The following is a 20,119-nucleotide window of genomic DNA, read 5'->3' on the forward strand; positions in this document are numbered from 1 at the left end:
GTCCAATGTACCAACGTACTCTCCTTTTGGTACCATGAGACAAAGCTGTACAGTGTCATCACCAAATATGTTTACAAAAATAAGAAAAATTGCCCCCAGTAAACTCTACCTGTCTGTAGTGTAATGTATGTCTCAAGGACATTTTCAAGTTCAGATAACATTGGCCTTCAGTGTAAACATCTCAATGTGCTGTTGCCTTCCTATAAGTAGAATTCCATGTGTACAAAAAATAGTTCTACCCTTACTTGTCATGACAAGCAATAGAATGTCTTGCATTTATGTAGCATATTAAACCAGCTGTCAAATGTCGGAAAACACTCCACGTACAAGGTGTTAATTTGAAGTGCAGTAATTTATGTAGACATGGGTATCAGCATTTTGAATACAACAATAACTCACCAAATAATGATGGAACTAATGACATGGCGTTAGTTAAAGGAAGACTGTTGGCCAGGACACCAGGGGTACTCCCTACTCTTTTTTGAATAGTGCCATGGGATCGTTAATGTCCACCTGAACCACTGGAACAGGCAGAGGGGGCCTTGTTTAATGTTTCAGGACAATTCCTCCAACAATGCAACACTCCCTCAATACTACACTGGATTATCAATTTATATTATGAACTCAAACTCTGATATACAGTTCAAATCTACAAACTTCTGACCCAGAGATCAGAGATGCAACTGAGCCAATCTGACACAATAAATATCTCAATTAGAATGAGGCTGATCAGCTAACTGGTGGTCACCTTATAAATGGAGATATTTTATCACATTACATCTCCAACTGCAACACATTCATTTACTCTATTCTATTAAACAGTCAGAGCAGGCCTTCAACTAAGAAATATGTTAATAATTTTATCGCTGAAGAAAATCAGTTGAAATTGCTTTGTGTTGCCATTTTTCATTGTGTTGTTGCGTTGCTAAAATATCTATAATATATTAAAAATCTCACATCTTATACCAATTGCCACCAGTTTTACTACTTAACCATAAATAATATAAAATTGAAGTATTAAACAACAATAATGACAGAATGTATGAGTTTAAAAGGGGGACTGAATTATATTTGCAAACCCTGTATCAATTATCCCCCACTCTCACCTGAAGACTACACTTGGTCTTGACTGCCTGTGTGCAATGCCATGGGAGATTAATTCATTTTTTTTATTTCCATAACTTTTTAAGATCACATAACCCACAAATGAATGATGGATTCTTAATCTCTTATATGTGGATTGAGCTTTTTTCATCCCACATTTCTCATTGTGCAGTCAAGTCATTCCACTCGTAAAAATGTAGATATAAAATTAGTAAAGTGATATCACAAAAGATCACATTTCCTTCAATGGAAGGCATTATGGGTAGAATAAGTCATGACCTTTAGTGTGATCTCAAATGTTGCAACTTCCTACTCTGTAAAGCTCAAGTTTGTCAAACATTTGAATACTGCTCCCATTTCTGATGAGATTCTTTTAACACCTCTCTCAAACTCCTGGGGAGGACACAAGGAAAAGCTACCATTTGATAAGTAATCATTTGTTTACACCTACCCTCCAAACTTTCTTTCTCTTTTCTTTTTCTATTTGTCAATACTGCAATGGTTATTGTTTCTCTGCACATTCCTCTTTTTCTGAAGCTCCAAATTACTGTTCTTTATGGTATTTCTCCTTCCCGTCTCTTCAATGTATTAAAATTGTCTCCTGCTGTAACTCATTATTTCATGTGACTCAGAATTGTGGAGCTCTTTATACTCCTGTGCATTTCCATTCCTCATACAAAGTATAGATTTTTAAAACCCAAGCTTAGCATTAAATGCCCGCTACTTCTTCATTTATCCTATCTTCTCCCAAACATTTTCAACCTTGGTGGTGTCCTGTACTATTGCCTTTGGCCCTTCACCTTATTTTCTTAATAAAATTAAAACCTGGGCCTGTTGTCTCAGTTGTGAAAAAACTGATAATAAGTTATTGCTGTCAGGATCTACCATCCATATAACACACTAGACTCTTAGGCCACAAAATTTTGGGGGATTCTAGACTGACAGAAGTGCAGTGCAATGTGACTCCTGTATGCCAACAGTCAAAGCCATAAAACCTGTCCTAAATCAGTGGTATTGATTACCTTTCTCTGGGGCAGTCTTGGGACCTTTGGAAAGCTATGTCCTGACCTGCATCAGCTGTCAGTTGGAATAGGTTCTGCTCGACTTATCGGATGGCACGCTGGATGGAATTCCCAGCATAGCCCAATACCGCTCCAGATACACCCACAAAGGCTCTTTCAGACATGTGGGGAGTGAATGGAAAACTTCCTCCCCAACCAGGATTTCTCAGGTAAGTTTCACAATGTGAAAACTAGGCAGACCCAGCTCCCACCTCAAAAAGTGCACCTCCCACTCCCCTTCGGTGCTTTGTGCTTGTGCTTCCCAGCGGAATTTCAGGCCCTTGGCCTCTTTCCAGTCCTAATTTAGAATTTCAGGATAATTCCATTATACTGTTCTATGAAGTCTGAGATGATATTGACCTGCAGTTACTACTACTCCAACAATTTAATGAATGGAATATATGCACTAGTTCCAAACATCACAAACTCATTGTCCGTCCAAAGTAAACCCATGGCATATCCTGATAATACCAAATCCCCTCACTTCTTATGGCTTCCTCGAAATTATATATTCTTCTACTGGCACGATGTCAAACCACGGTCTTCAATCAGCTCTACTTTATCTGTAATTTTACTGAAGTTACAACCTATATTTTATTTTAAAAATATATTGATGGTGAAGAGTGAGTACAAGGCTGCAATTTAAGATTGGTATGTGATGCCTGCCATCAACCATCCAAGTTTTGCTCTCTTGATTTTTGATGTCCGATGAACACCCAGTATAAGTCACAGCCTTATTTCTTACACAAAGCCATCTACAGGTCAATACATTCTGTTTATCGATACAAGTCGAACTCATGTTTAAATAGAATATCGGTGTTTCTGAGATTCAAAATAACCAGCAAATAACTTTGTTTCTCATTGGTTATCCCAGCAGCATCAGTTGTGGGGATAGTTGCCAGCTCACACGCTGTGTAACGTAGCCAATGAAGAACCAAAATCAATAGGGTAGCTAATGAGGGAAAGGTAATTGCAGTGGGAGATTTCAATTATCCACTCATAGGGTAGATAAATGAGGGGTAGTCACAAGAAATGGAAGGCTCCCAGGAGGTATTTATTGATACAATCAATGCTTGCTTCTTAATTCAACATGTTAAGTTGATTACAAGACGAAACAATATATTGAATTTAGTATTTAGTATGAGCTGCAGCTGATAGCTCACCTGGTGGTGGACATCTTGCCAATTCCGAGCATTCTATTATAGGTTTTAAAATATGGGGCTATAGGAATAATAATTTTCTGGTCCCATTTTTTTTTAAAAGGCTGAAATTACAGAAATGAAAAGAGGCTTAATAGTGGTAAAGTTGGAGAAGGTACTGTGTGAAGATGACGGCAACAAACAAAACTGCAATGCTTTTAAGAAAAAGTCCTTTGGGGAAAAGCAGCCTTATAGATCCCTGTGAAAAAGAAAAGAATATATATATAGAGAGAGAGAAAAAGCAACAGTGATTGAATGCAGGTTTAAATTGGCAACTGGCACTCAAGAAATATTTTATGAGCTCTAAACAGAATTATAATCATATAAGCCAGAGATGGGTACAAGAAGCAGTTAGCATTAACAAAGAAAAGTATTAGAAAAGCTAAAATGAATCTAAAGATAGTAAGTAACAGTCGGGACAATGGCAAAGCATTGTTTGCTTATGCTAGGAGTCAAAAGTCAGTTGAAGAACAAATCAGACCATTGCAAGATGACTTGTGGAGGATTATAAATTATGACAAAAGCAAGGCAGAAGGGTTGAAGAAATACTTTGTTTTTAAACTGAAAAGGTTGAATCTGCCTTTTGCTTAACAAATAGAACTAAAATACAGATAGATTCCTCACAAATCATAAGGATTATGGTGCTAACTAAATTAAAAGGGCTGAAAGTAGAAAATATAGCAGGGTCAAAATTGATTTATCCCAAGGCGCTCAAAAACATGGTGGAGATCTTGTGTGATACTCTGACAATATTTTCAATACCTCACTGAAATTTGGGATAGTTCCAGATGTTTGAAGAGAAGCACATGTGATCTCCTTATTCAAAGGGGAACTAAAGTTAAACCTAGGAACCATAAACCAGTGAATATAACCTCTGTGCGGAGGAGGTCAATGGAAAGTATCAGAAGAGGATCATACAGTGGTTACAATGGATACCCAACACAGATTCAAAAAATAGAGGTCACGTTTGACAAATCTAATCCAATTTACAAAGAGGCGACTAGAACAATGGATCGAGGAGACCTAGCAGATGTCATCTAGTTGGATTTCTAAAAGGCTTTTGATAAAATGCCACACTCATGGCGTGGGAGATGAAATGAGAAAGTGGATAAAAATAGGTCAAGTGAGCATAAACAAAGGATGGTTTTAAATGGGGTAGCTTACCACAGCACAGTAATTAAATTTGCAGATGACACCAAATGGTGCGGAAGAGTCAGTAACTCAGAAGAGGGAAATAGATTGCAACTGGATTGGGATAGATTGGGAAAAAGGGTCCAAGACTGGCAAATGCACTTTAATGTAGACAAGTGTACAGCTATGTACATAGGTACACATAATAAGGGCACAGAGTGGATGTAGGTTAAAGGCTAATGAGAGAAAGAAAAATTTGGAAGTTTACATTAACCATTCGCTCAAGGTTCAGGCTTGGTTTCATTGTGGCCAAGGCCAAAGTAAACAGGCCCTTCGCTGTATTGCCTAGACCATTCATTGCAATACAAAACCACAATACTTGCGTTATATAGGCTTTCATAACAACAACTTGCATTTATATAGCATCTATAATGTATAAAACGTCCCAAGGTGTTTTTCTCATAAGATCTCATTGGAGCACCGTGTCCAGTTTTGGTCCCCACACCCCAAGAAGAACATTGTGACTCTGGAGAAGATGCAGAGAAAGACACCAAAAATGATCCCCATCCCGGGATCATTGAGCCAGAAGAATAGACGAGACCTTGGGTTTGTACCCAAAGGCACAAGTCAGGAGTATGATGGAATACTCTCCACTTGCCCGGATGAGTGCAGCTCCAACAACACTCAAGAAACTCGACACCATCCAGGACAAAACAGCCCGCTTGATTGGCACCCCATCCACCACCTTAAACATTCACTCCCTCCACCACCGGCGCACCGTGGCTGTAGTGTGTACCATCTACAAGATGCAATGCAGCAACTTGCCAAGGCTTCTTCGACAGCACCTCCCAACCCCGCGACCTCTACCAACTAGAAGGACAAGTGCAGCAGGCGCATGGGAACATCACCACCTGCACATTTCCCTCCAAGTCACACACAATCCTGACTTGGAAATATATTGCCGTTCCTTCATCCTCACTGGGTCAAAATCCTGGAACTCCCTACGAAACAGCACAGTGGGAGTACCTTCACCACACCATAATATGATTAGGCAGAGTCAACATGGTTTTATGAAAGGAAAATCGTGTTTGACAAATTTGTTAGAGTTTTTTGAGGCTGTAACTAGCAGGATAGCTAAAAGAGAACCAGTGGATGTAGTATATTTGGATTTTCAAAAGGCATTCGATAAGGTAGCACCTAATAGGTTGTTACGCAAGATAAGGGCTCATGGGGTTGCGGGTAACATATTAGCATGGATAGAGGATTGGTTATTGGACAGAAAACAGAGAGTGGGGATAAATGGGTCATTTTCAGGTTGGCAGGCTGTAACTAGTGGGGTGCCGCAAGGATTGGTGCTTGGGCCTCAGCTATTTACAATCTATATTAATGACTTAGATGAAGGGACCGAGTGTAATGTATCCAAGTTTGCTGACGATACAAAGCTAGGTGGAAAAGTAAGCTGTGAGGAGAACACAAAGAGTCTGCAAAGGGATATAGACAGGTTAAGTGAGTGGGCAAGAACGTGGCAGATGGAGCATAATGTGGGGAAATGTGAGGTTATTCACTTTCGTAGAAAGAATTGAAAAATAGAATATTTTTTAAATGGTGAAAAACTATTAAATGTTGGTGTTCTGAGAAACTTGGGTGTCCTCATACAACAAACACAAAAACTAAGCATGCAGGTACAGCAAGCAATTAGGAAAGCAAATGGTATGTTGACCTTTATTGCAAGGGGGTCAGAGTACAAGAGTAAGGAAGTCTTACTACAATTGTACAGGGCTTTGGTGAGACCTCACCTTGAGTACTGCGTACAGTTGTGGTCTCCTTATCTAAGGAAGGATGTACTTGCACACTCTTAGAGGCAGTGCAACAAAGGTTCACTACATTAATTCCTGAGACAAGAGGGTTGTCTAACGAGGAGAGGTTGAGTAGAATGGGCCTATATTCTTTGGAGTTTAGAAGAATGGGAGGTGATCGCATTGAAACATATAAGATTATGAAGGGGCTTGACAGGATAAATGCTGAGAGGTTGTTTCCGCTGGCTGGAGAATCTAGAACAAGGGGGGCACAGTCGCAGGATAAGGGGTCGGCCATTTAAGACTGAGATAAGGAGGAAGTTCTTCACTCAGAGGGTTGTGAATCTTTGGAATTCTGGACTGCAGAGGGCTGTGGATGCTGAGTCATTGAGTATATTCATGGCTGAGATAGATAGATTTTTGGACTCTAGGGGAATCAAGGGATATGGGGATCTGGCAGGAAAGTGGAGTTGAGGTCAAAGATCAGCCATGATCTGTTTGAATGGCGGAGCAGGCTCAAAGGACTGTATGGCCTACTCCTGCTCCTATTTTTTATGTTCTTATGTTCTTATGGACTGAAGCAGTTCAAGAAGGAGGCTCACCACCACCTTCTCCAGGGCAATTAGGGATGGGCAATAAATGCTGGCCTTGCCAGCGATGACCACGTCCTATGAATGAATAAAAAAAAATGGAAGGATGTAGACTTAGAAATGATCTAATCAAGGTAGTTAAGATTATTTAAGACATAGACATCATTAAATATTATGTCTGAAGTGATGGACTCAGGCAGATCTAGAACAAACTAAAGGAAGCAGGGGCTGAGGTTTGATGTCCAGAAGTTTTACTTTTCCCAGAAGGTCATTGAACTGTGGAACAGGATTCCGGAGCAGCTATTGGAAACTCATTCCTTACAATCATTTAAGATGGTGTTAGATTGATTTCTGGAAAGTTAGGCGATCGCAGCATAGAGAAAGTAAGAGTAAACTATGTCTGGATAATAATTGGTGGTAATGGAGCCTCTTGGGGTTGTCTGATCACCTATGATATGTCAGAGAGGAATCTTTGCCAGGGAACTCCCAAAATAGCTGGAAGTTTTCGTTTCTGGAGGTGGTAGTGTGCTGCTCAAAGATGCAATCAAATAAAAGACAGGGGCTACTACTTATCAGCCTGATAACCTTTTCTTATCCTGGATACCTAAACATACCAGTCTATAAGTGGTGTACAAATGTGCTAACAATCTGATAGTCAATTAACAGGGATGATTACACAGCTCTAGGATTGAATAAATGAAGAAGAGCGCTGAGATTTCATAAAAGCTTTGCTTATGTAGTCTCTGTGCATCAGATAGGCATAGAAATTAATTGGATTGGATTCTAAGTATTTGTTTACATTCTCAGAGACAAAAGATAGTGTCAAGGCCTGATAGGTCATAGTCACATTCCACTGTAATTAAATTTACATTAGTAATTGTGATTTTTAAAAAACACTATATATTATAAAGGATATCACTGAATGGGTGTAGGACATTATGCGAGGGGAAAGGGAACAGCCAGAAGTTGTGGTTCATGTTGGAACCAATGACATAGGTAGGAAAAGGGTTGAGGTCCTATAGGCAGAATTTCAGGAACTAGGAAAAAGATTGAAGAACAGGACCTCAAAGATGTTAATCTCTGGATTACACCCAGTGCCACAAGCTAATGAGTACAGGAACAGGAAGATAGTGAAGGTGAATGCGTGGCTGGAGAAGTGGTGCAGGAGGGAGGGCTTTAGATTCCTGGGGCATCGGGACCAGTTCTGGGGCTGGAGGGACCTGTACAAGCTGGACCTGAACAAGGCTGGGACCAAAGTCCCTGCAGGGAGGTTAACTAGTGCTGTGGGGAGGATTTAAACTAATTTGGCAGGCGGAGGGGCACCAGGACACAGCAGCAGAGAGGAGAGACGAGGTGCACAGAAAACTAGGAGGGGCAAACAGCAACAGAACAAAAAATAATGTAGAAAGAGCAGGAATCAAATAGTGGAAAAAAGCAAAGCCAACTAGCATGGTGTTGGAATGCATGTGTGTTAATGTGAGGAGTGTAACAAATAAGGTTGACAAGCTACAGTTGCAAGTTGCCACTGTATCACTGTTTATGATACAGTGGCTATAACGGAGACCTGGCTTAACCTGGGCAGGAATAGGAACTAAATATTCCTGGCTACAATGTATTCAGGAGGAATAGGGAAGGAAAAAAGAAAGGACTGGGTGTATCGGTATTGATCAAGGATAATATTACAGTTCTACAGAGGGACAATATACTAGGGAGTTCAAAGACTGAAACTATTTGGTTAGAGTTAAGGAACAGAAAAGGAGCTGTTACATTGCAGGGTGTTTCTATAATCCCCCAAATAGTGAGAAGGAGATAGAGGAGCAAATCTGTAGGCAAATTTTGGAGAAATGTAAAAATAATAGAGCGGTAATAGTAGGGGACTTCAATTATTCTAATATAGACGGGGAAAAAAACAGAGTAAAGGGCAAGGGGGGGTGGGGTGAAGAATTCCTAAATCGTGTACAGGAGAACCTTCTTTATCAGTATGTTTTTAGCCCAACAAGGATGGAAGCAGTGCTGGATCTAGTTCTGGGGGATGAAGTAGGGCAAGTGAAGTGTGTTTCAGTGGAGAACATCCGGGTAATAGTGATTATAATATAATTAGATTTTTAAAGTAGTTATGGAAAGGGACAAAGAAAAATCAATGGTGAAACTACCAAACTGGAAGAGAGCCAATTTCAGTGATTTGAGAAGGGATCGAGCACAGGTGGGCTGGAAACAAAGATTGGCCAGGAAAACAGTAAATGAGCAATGGTAGGCCTTCAAGTCAGAAATAGTTCAGGTACAAACCAAGCATTTTCCCTTAAGGAGGAAAGATGCGGCATCCAAAGCTGGAGCTCCCTGGATGGCAAAGGGAATAGAAGTTAAAATAAAACAGAAAAAGGAGGTTTATGACAAATGTCAGGTACAGAATACAGTCGAAAACCAGGCAGAGTACAGAAAGTGCAGGGGGAAATTGAAACAGGATATAAGAAGGGCAAAGAGAGGGTATGAGAAAAGATTAGTGGGTAACATAAAAGGGAACCCAAAAATCTTTTATAAATATATAAAAAGTAAAAGGATAGTTAAAGGAATGGTGGGGCCGACTAGGGACAAAAAAGGAAATCTTGTGGAGGCAGAGGGCGTGACTGAGGTACTGAATGAGTACTTTGCATTTGTCTTCACAAAAGAAGAGGATGAAGTTAATGTCTCAGTAGAGGAGGGTGGAGTAGAGATATTGGATAGGATAAAAATAGAAAGGGGGTGCTAAATAGGTTGGCATCACTCAAAGTTAACATGTCACCCGGTCTAGATGGGATGCATCCTAGGTTGCTAAGGGAAGCTAGGGTGGAGATAGCAGAAGCTCTGACCATAATCTTTCAATCCCCCTTGGATATGGGAGTGGTGCCAGAGGACTGGAGGATTGCAAATGTTACTCCTCTATTCAATAAAGGGGAGAGGGATAAACCTGGTAACTACAGGCCAATCAGTCTAACGTCAGTGGTGGGAAAACTACTAGAAACCATTGTCAAGGACAAAATTCATTCTCACTTGGAGAAGCATGGGTTAATAAGGGACAGACAGCATGTATTTATTAAAGGCAAATCATGTCTGACTAACCTGATTGAGTTCTTTGATGAAGTAAGAGAGGGTCGATGAAGGTAGTGCAGTAGATGTTGTATATATGGACTCTCAAAGGGCATTTGATGAAGTACCACAGAACAGATTTATTTGGAAAATAGAAGCACATGGGATTAAGGGGGCAGTGGTAACTTGGGTACATAATTGGCTAAGGGATAGGTGGCAGAGAGTAGTGGTGAATGGATGTTTTTCTGACTGGCGAGAAGTATGCAGTGGGGTTCCCCAGGAGTCGGTATTAGGACCATTGCTTTTCTTGTTATATATAAATGACCTGGACTTGGGTATAGGGAGTACAATTTCGAAGTTTGCAGATGATACAAAACTTGGCAAAGTAGAAAATAGTGAGCAGGATAGTAGCAGACTTCAGGAGGACATAGACAGACTGGTGAAATGAGCAGACACAGGGCAGATGCAATTTAATGTGCTAGAATCTATCATTAAGGACTAGTAACAGTGCACCTAGAAAATCATAATATGATTAGCCAGAGTCAACACAGTTTTATGAAAGGAAGTGTTTGGCAAATCTATTAGAGTTTTTTGAGGGTGTAACTAGCAGGGTAGATAGGGGGAACCAGTCGGTATTGTATATTTGGATTTTCAGAAGGCATTCAATAAGGTGCCACACAAGAGGTTGTCACACAAGATTAGGGCTCCTGGGATTGGGGGTAATATAGTAGCAGGGATTGAGGATGGGTTAACGGATAGAAAACAGAGAGTAGGAATAAACAGGTCATTTTCGGGTTGGCAGGCTGTAACTAGTGGGGTGCCGCAAGGATCAGTGCTTGGGCCTCAGCTATTTACAATCTATATTAATGACTTAGATGAAGGGACTGAGTGTAATGTATCCAAGTTTGCTGACGAAAGTAAGCTGTAAGGAGGACGTAACCTGTCTGTATCCCTTTGCAGACTCTTTAAGTGAGTGGTCTAGAACATGGCAGATGGAGTGTAATGTGGAGAAATGTGAGGTCATTCACTTTGGTAGGAAAAATAGAAAAAGCAGAAAATGTTTTAAATGGTGAGAAGCTATTAAATGTTGGTGATCAGAGGGATTTGGGTGTCCTTGTACACGAAACACATAAAGTTAACATGCAGGTACAGCAAGCAATTAGGAAGGCAAATTATTGCAAGGGGATTGGAGTACAAGAGTAAGGAAGTCTTGCTGCAATTGTACAGGGCTTTATGAGACCACACCTGTAGTACTGTGCACAGTTTTGGTCTCCTTACCTAAGGAAGGATATACTTGCCTTAGAGGCGGTGCAACTAAGGTTCACTAGATTAATTCCTGGGATAACAGGATTGTCCTATGAGGAAAGATTGAATAGAATGGGCGTATACTCTCTAGAGTTCAGAAGAATGAGAGGTGATCTCATTGAAACATATAAGATTCTAAGAGGGCTTGACAGGGTAGATGCTGAGAGGACATTTCCCCTGGCTGGAGAGTCTAGAACTAGGGGACATAGTCTCAGGATAAGGGGTCGGACATTTGGGTCTGCGATGAACAGGAATTTTTTTCACTCAGAGGGTTGTGAATATTTGGAATTCTCAACCCCAAAGTGCTGAGGATGCTCAGTTGTTGATTATATTCAAGACTGAGATCGATAGATTTTTGGACACTAAGGGAATCAAGGGATATGGGGATAGGGCAGGAAAGTGGAGTTGATGGCAAAGATCAGCCATGATCGTATTGAATGGCGGAGCAGGCTCGAGGGGCAATATGGCCTACTCCTGCCCCTATTTCTTATGTTCTTATGATAAGTGTGAAGTGATGCACTTTGGGAGGAACAACATTAAGAGGCAGTATTAACTATATGGTACTATTTTGAGGGAGGTGCAAGAGCAGAGGGGCTGGGGATGCATATTCATAAAGTTAAGTTAAGAAAGCATATGGGATACTTGGCTTTGTAAATAGGGGCACTGAATACAATAACAAGGAAGTCCTGCTAAACCTTTACAAATCACTGGCTAGGCAACAGCTGGAGTATTGTGTACAATTCTGGGCACCACATTTTAGGGAGGATATCAAGGCCTTGGAGAGGGTACAGAGGAGTTTTACAAGGATGATATCAAGGATAAGGGACTTCAGTTATGTGGAGAGATTGGAGAAGCTGGGCTTACAGCAGAGAAGGTTAAAGGGAGACCTAATAGAGATATTCAAAATTATGAGAGGTTCTGATAACGCAAGTACGGAGAAACTGTTTCCTCTGGCAAGTGGGTCAGTAAACAGAGGTCATAGATTTAAAATAATTGGCAAAAGAATTAGAGGGAAATGAGAAGAATTTTTTTCACACAGAGGGTTTTTAAGATCTGGAACGCACTACCTGAAAGAGTGGTGGAATCAGATTGCATAGGAACTTTTGAAAGGCAATTGGACATGTACTTGAAGAGGACTAATTTGCAGGGTTATGGGGGAAAAAGCTGGGGAGTGGGACTAAATTAGACAGCTCTTTCAAAGAGCCGGCACAGGCATGATGGGCTGAATAGCCTCCTTCTGTAAGATTCCATGATTCTATTTGAGGGCTTGAGGGCTGAAGTGCTTTTTATTATAATCTCCCTTGAAATAACATAATTCTTTTTAGTCTCATTTCCAAATCACACACCATTCTTTACTTAACAGTGTGAACATATAACCCACTCCTCAATGCCTCTCTGTAACCCACTGCTAGGATATGTTTTGAATTATTTGATTTTCAAAAAGTTAACTTTTGCAAATGCTAAAAACCATCTGCATAACTTGAAAGCCAAAAAGAGACTTTGGTAGTACTCCAAGGGTTAAAACCCAATTTCATATCCCAGTCTCAACACAATGAGAACAAAGCAAGGCACCTGGGCCATGTCTGATGCATGGCCTACATACACTGTTTATATACAAAGCTGTTATACACTCAATCAAAAACAGTTTTTAACATTCTGCTCAGAGACAAACACAGAACATTAGATTGACACTGGTTTTAAAATAGTTGCATCAAAATTCACATTTAGTTTAAATTAAGAAAAATATTTTATTTTAAGTTACATATTGAAGCTACTAGAGAATTTCGATTTGCGAGGGGTCGTTAGTAAAATACACGTCTTGTATCAATATTTAAATAATTTACTTTTCAAATCAATAAGACATTCAAAGAGACAAGGGTTGTTTCGATTTGTCTATGTCTGATGTACCTGGGAGTTAAACCACGGCAACTATTATTAATTCAAGGAGTAACCACAAGCTTTGAGTTGTCCCTGTTCTTGTTCACAATGTAAATATCGGAATTAATTCCGTTAGCGATTTGTAATTACTGCTGCCCCTGTGAAATTATTTAAAATACAGAATTAACTCACTCGGTACGTACAGATACAGATAAATACATTTTAAAATTCAAAATAGGAAATAAGCTAAAATAATACCTGGTAATACAAAATAAAATAAATTCCTGGATGACATATTTTTCAATGAAGGCAGTCCACAGTCCCATTCAATTAGTTTAATACTAATAAGTAATGTTTAAACTGACAAAACATCAAACCATATAATCAGCCATATTTATGCCTTTTATTTCCTGATTTTTTTTTGAATAACATTAAGAATCTAATTTATTTTGACAATCAATTCACTGACAACCCTCTCCCGTTCAACAAAACTGCAGACTTTCAAATACGATTAAAGATCAAAATTATTGTGCGCTTTAATCATTGGTTTAATTTCAGTCAATGTTACTTCACCTGGTCTGGGCGCAGCTGTTTATATAATCGTGCACGGTTAATAGAATCTGAATGAGGGGCTGATGTTTCAGACTGGTTTGGGGGATGCACAGGCCTAGTGCCTGTGTCCCCGAACACAGACTTATTCGTGTGTATCCATTTGCATGGGTTGGGTGCGGTGCTTCTACTTACGGTAGATGCCGAAGCTGAAAGAGGTCCTCGTCCATGGTGGTGCGGTGCAGATGCCGGGTGTCCCGGTCTCATCGCTCAGTGAGTGGTAGCGAGGAGATACCGCCGTTTACATTCTCACTGGAGTCAGTGGGGATTGACGGGAGTGAAGCAACACCGAGCCCAAACCGGCTCCAGATCCAACACCGGCGCCACAGCGCCGGATAGCGGCGGCGCCAAGACTCAGCAATGGGACTCAGCACCGCAGCGCCGGACAGCGGCAGGGATGAGCACCGAAGCGCTGGAATGAGCACTAAATTCAGCACCACAACGCCGGACAGCGCCGGGGTTGATCAGTCGGATGCAGTGCTGAGACCTATCACCAAGGCTGCAGCAACATGACTCAGGGTTCAGAACCAGAACACCAACAGCGATGGAACACAGCGGTATGGTATACAGAACCGATTAGCAAAAGAATTCAACACTAGTATTCTTGGAATCAATTCCACATTTACAGCACCAAAAGCAATGGTATCCAGTGACACCATGTCAAAAACGAACTCCATCAAGCTGTGACTAGATTTGGCAACGAATATCTAGACAGTGTTCGAAGCAATGTCCAGAGCGCCAGATAGAGACAAGATGAGATTCACTTTAGGAAACAATAATTAGATTCATTTTCAGGTTAAGTGATGGTATTCTCCATATTGGCAGAAAGCAAAAAAACTTGCATTTATATAGCACCTTATCACTTTAAAAAAATTGTTGGAAAGTAGGTGTCGCTGGCAAGGCCAGCATTTATTTCTGATCCCTAATTACCCTGAGAAGGTGGTGAGCCACACACGAATGTGTGGTGAAGGTGCTCCCACAATGTTGTTAGGTAAGGAGTTCCAGGATTTTGAGCCAGCAATGATGACGGAATGGTGATACATATCAAAGTCAGAATGATATGTGACTTGGAGGGGAACTTGGAAGTGGTGGTGATCTCATGCACCTGCTGTCCTTCTAAGCGGTGGAGGTCGTGTGTTTGGGCGATGCTGCCAAAGAAAGCTTGGTGATGCTGCAATGCATCCTGTAGACAGTACACACTGCAGCCACGGTACACTGGTGGTGGAGAGGGTAAACATTCAGACTAGTGGATGAGGTGGTTTGTCCTGGGTGGTATCGATCATTGAGTGTTGTTGCAGCTGCACCCATCCAAGCATTAGGAGAGTATTTCATCATACTCCCAACTTGTGCCTTATAGATGGTGCAGAGGCTTTGAGGAGTTAGGAAGTGCCACTCGCCGCAGAATTTTTAAAAAATTTGTTCATAGGATCTTCCCATCGCTGGCAAGGCCAGCATTTATTGCCCATCCCTAATTGCCCTAATTTGACCTGGTCCAATAGCCACAGCATTGATCTGGTTGGTCCTGTTGGGTTTCTGGTCAATGGTGACCCCCCAGGATGTTGATGGTAGGGGACTCAGTCATGGTAATGCAATTGAATGTAAAGGGGAGGTGGTTAAGCTTGTTGGAGATGGTCATTATCTGGCACTTGTGTGGCATGAATGTTAATTGCCATTTATCAGCGCAGGCCTGAATGTTGTCCAAGTCTTGCTGCATGTGGGCATGTATTGATTCATTATCTGAGGAATTATGAATCGAGCAGAATGTGCAATCATCACTTGTGACATTATGATGGTGGAAAGGTCATTGATGAAGGAGCTGAAGATAGTTGGACCTACGACTACCCTGCGGAACTCCAGCAGCGATGTCCAACAACCACAACTATCTTCCTTTGTACCAGGTATGATTCCAGACAGTGGACGGTTTTCATCCTGATCCTCATTGACTTCAGTTTTACTTGGGCTCCGTGGTGCCACGCAGTCAAATGCTGCTTTGATGTCAAGGGCAGTCACTCTCATTTTACCTCTGGAAGTCAGCTCTTGTGTCTATGTTTGGACCAAGGCTGTAATGAGGTGTAGAGCTGAATGGTCCTGGCAGAACCTAAACTGAGTATTGATGTGCAGGTTATTGATGAGCAAATGCCACTGGATAGCACTGTTGATTATTCCTGTCATCACTTTACTGATGATTGGGAGTAGGATAGTTACACAGTAATTGGCCAGTTTGGATTTGTCCTGCTTTTTGTGGACAGGATATGCCTAGGCAATTTTCCACATTGTCAGGTAGATACCAGCATTGTGATCTAGGTGTAATAGTTGACATTGGATGTGTCATCAATCATACAGACTGGGAAGGTTGCAGGGTCGATCACCAGTCTGTACTGAATGAACTAATCTTAGCCAGAGTGGCAGTAGTTGTACCACAGTTGGCCTCAATGGCCCCTGGGCTAGGAAGGAGTAAATGAGTGCTATCCAGTGATCCTGCTATAAATGTGTATGCAAGTGGACATCGGGTCAACGCAGTATTGGGGTTAGCAGTGATGCCACCATGGTGAATAGCTTACTGTGTAGGCTCACATTTGAAGAATAGCCACTTGTGTGAGGTACTGCAGCCTGCACCTGTGGAACAATTCGCCAGCATGAGTCTGTACCATCTGGAGCGAAAGGGAATAAATTGGGGACAAGGAAAGTATCAACGCAGTTTATGACAGCTGTGGCAAAGCCTAATCAAACACTGAGGGTGTAAATAGAGCCATAGAGGAAATTATACTGACATTCTATAAAATATTGATGAGACCACATGCCAAGCTGCTGTAATTGTGCTTACAAACAGATATAGATACAATGGGGAGATTCAGATACGGGCAACAAAAATAATTTCAGATTTTAGATCAATGAGGCATGAAGAGAGACTGTTGAAACTAAATTTATTCTCACTGCAATAATGATTAAAGAGGGCTACAATCCAAGTTTTGATGAAGGGAAATGATAATGTGGATGCTGAGAGATATTTTGTGAAGAACAAGGAACCAGACAGCGTGGCCAAAAAAAAAGAAGCCATGAGCTAAACATGTCTTAAGTAATAATTTCATAGTATCATAATATCATAGTAGGTACAGCACAGGAGGAGGTCATTTGGCCCATCGTGCCTGTGCCGGCTCTTTGAAAGAGCTATCCAATTAGGCCCACTCCCCTGCTCTTTCCCCATAGACCTGTAATTTTTTTCCCTTCAAATATTTATCCAATTCCCTTTTGAAAGTTACTATCGAATCTGCTTCCACCAGCTTTTCAGGCAGTGCATTCCAGATCATTATAACTCACTACATAAAATGTTTCCTCATGTCGTCTCTGGCCCTTTTGCCGATCACTGTAAATCTGTATCCTCTGGTTACCGACCCTTTTACCACTGGAAACAGTTTCTGTCAAAACTGTTCATGATTTTGAACACCTCTATCAAATCTCCCCTTAATCTTCTCTGTTCTAAGGAGAACAACCCCAGCTTCTCCAGTCTCTCCACATAACTGAAGTCCCTCATCCCTGGTACCATTCTACTAAATCTCTTCTGTACCCCCTCTAAGGCCTTGACATCTTTCCTAAAGTGTGGTGCCCAGAATTGAACACAATACTCCAGCTGCGGCCTAACCAGTGTTTTATAAAGGTTTAGAATAACTTCCCTGCTTTTGTACTCTATGTCTCTATTAATAAAGCCCAGGATCCCAAATGCATTTTTAACAGCCTTCTCAACTTGTCCTGAAATCTTCAATGATTTGTGTACATACACCCCCCAGGTCTTTCTGTTTCTACGCTCCCTTTAAAATTGTACCATTTTGTTTATATTGCCTCTCCATGTTCTTCCTACCAAAATGTATCACTTCACACTTCTCTGTGTTTAAATTTCATCTGCCAGGTGTCTCCCATTTCACCAGTCTGTCTACATCCTCCTGAAGTCTGTTACTATCCTCCACATTGTTTACTACATTTCCAAGTTTTGTGTCATCTGCAAACTTTGAAATTATACCCTCTATACCCAAGTCCAGTCATTAATATATATCAAAAAGAGCAGTGGTCCTAATACAGACCCCTGGGGAATACCACTTTAGACATCCCCTCAATCTGGAAAACAACTGTTCACCACTACTCTCTGCTTTCAGTCCCTTAGCCAGTTTTGTAACCACACTGCCATTGTCCCTTTAATCCCATGGGCTTTAATTTTGCTAACAAGTCTATTATGTGGTACTTTATCAAATGCCTTTTGAAAGTCCATGTACACAACATCAACCGCACTACTCTCTCCGTTACTCCATTAAAGAACTCAATCAAGTTAGTCAAACATGATTTTCCTTTAACAAATCTATGCTGACTTTCATTTCTTAGCCAGGTGCCAATTAATTTTGTCCCAGATTATTGTCTCTAAAAATTTCCCCACCACCGACGTAAGGCTAACTGGCCTGTAATTGTCGTGTTTATCCCTTTCCCCTTTTTTGAACAGGAATGTAACATTTACAATCCTCCAGTCTCCTGGCACTGTCCCCATATCTAAGGTGGATTGGAAGTCTGTGGCCAGAGCCTCTGCAATTTCCACCCTTACTTCCTAGCATGCATCCCATCTGGACTGGATGACTTTTCTACTTTGAGTACTGCCAATCTTTTAATTACCTCCTCTTTATCTATTTTTATCCTATCCAATATCGCTACTACCTCCTCCTTTACTGCTACAATGGCAGCATCCTCTTCTCTGGTGATGACAGATGCAAAGTATTCATTTAGTATCTCAGCTATGTCCTTTGCCTACACAAGATCTCCTTTTTCGTGCCTAATCGGTCCCACTCTTCCCTTGTCTACTCTTTTAATATTTATATGTTTATAAAAGACTTTTGGATTCCCTTTTACGTTAGCCACTAATCTAGTCTCATACTCTCTATTTGCCTCTCTTATTCCCTTTTTTAGAACTCCTCTGTACTTTCTGTATTCAGCCTGGTTCTCTAGTGTATTATGAACCTCCCATTCATCATTTGCCTCCTTTTTCTGTTTCATTTTAATCTCTATATCTTTAATCATCCAGGGAGCTCTAGCTTTGGATGTCCTTCCTTTCCCCCTCGTAGGAATGTGTCTACTCTGTACCAGAACCAACCCCTCCTTGAAGGCCTCCCATTGTTTAATTACTGTTTTGAATTTCTTCACATTCAATCATTATTTTATGGAACAGACTGTATCCTGATGAAGGGAGCATCGCACCAATCACATACATTCTTGCTGTTCACAACTGACTGCTGTTCATTCGTGCATAACAATAGTGAATGCATTTCTAAAGTAATTCATTGGTTCTGAAGTGCTTTGAGATGTCCTGAGGACATGATAAGGTGTGATACAAATGCAAGTGCTATCTCTTTTCTCTTTGGTAATGATATTGGCAGAGAAGGACCAGAGCAGCAATGTCATGGGAACACCATCACCTCCAAGTTCTCCTCGAAGTCACACACCATCCTTGGACACATGTTGCTGTTCCTTCATCTTTGCTCAGGCAAAATTCCTTGCCTAACACCATCACTGCAGGGACAGCAGCAGTACAAAAAGAAATCCCATCGCCACCTCCTGCAATAAATGCAGCCTTCCCAATGTGGCCGCATCCCAAGAACAAATAAAAAACAACTGGATTTTTTCACACACACACAAATACAATGAGATAATCACACAAAAAGAGATGCACAGACGCACGCGTACACACACACACACACACACATATACACAAACACAAACACACAGAGGCAGATGGGTTCGGTGTCAAACTATATTCTTTTGAGGTTTGGGGCCAGTGCAGTTGGATGCAGTGTGAGTGCTAATCAATCAGTTGTATGGTGTTCATAATTTAAACATTCGTTTCAAATGGATTTTCAAAAGAAAATTAGTTTCTGTGATTATAATCTGATGTATTCTCAGCTTCAGCTCTACCAAGCTGAGCCTGGGATTTGGTAAGTAGGTGATCAGGGATGTAAATTCATATGCTGGCACACTGACCAACCTCTTCTATATCTATTTAGCACTGTCTACATAATTGTTTTTAGTAGTACATTCACTCCAACGTTTATCGTTTTGTCCGGTTGACTAGTACGCTACCTTTGATGTCAAGAACTATTGAGCAATCTCAACTGGTACCAGATCAATTGCAATTTTCCACTGGGCTTCAGTACACTAGTCTGTGGGAATCAAGGGGAGAGTTATCCCCTGGGACATTCTCATACATCTCCTAATGACTTGTCACCAAGCACGGCCAGAACTATGAATGGAGGGAAGAAGTGAAGAGAGAAAGAACGGGGGGAAATTAATTGACTGCCTTCAAACAGCACAGATCAAGCTGCAGGGAAGGAATGGGTTCAATAGATGGCGCC

Source organism: Heptranchias perlo, chromosome 25 (assembly GCF_035084215.1).
Source record: "Heptranchias perlo isolate sHepPer1 chromosome 25, sHepPer1.hap1, whole genome shotgun sequence".
Taxonomy (NCBI): Eukaryota; Metazoa; Chordata; class Chondrichthyes; order Hexanchiformes; family Hexanchidae; genus Heptranchias; species Heptranchias perlo.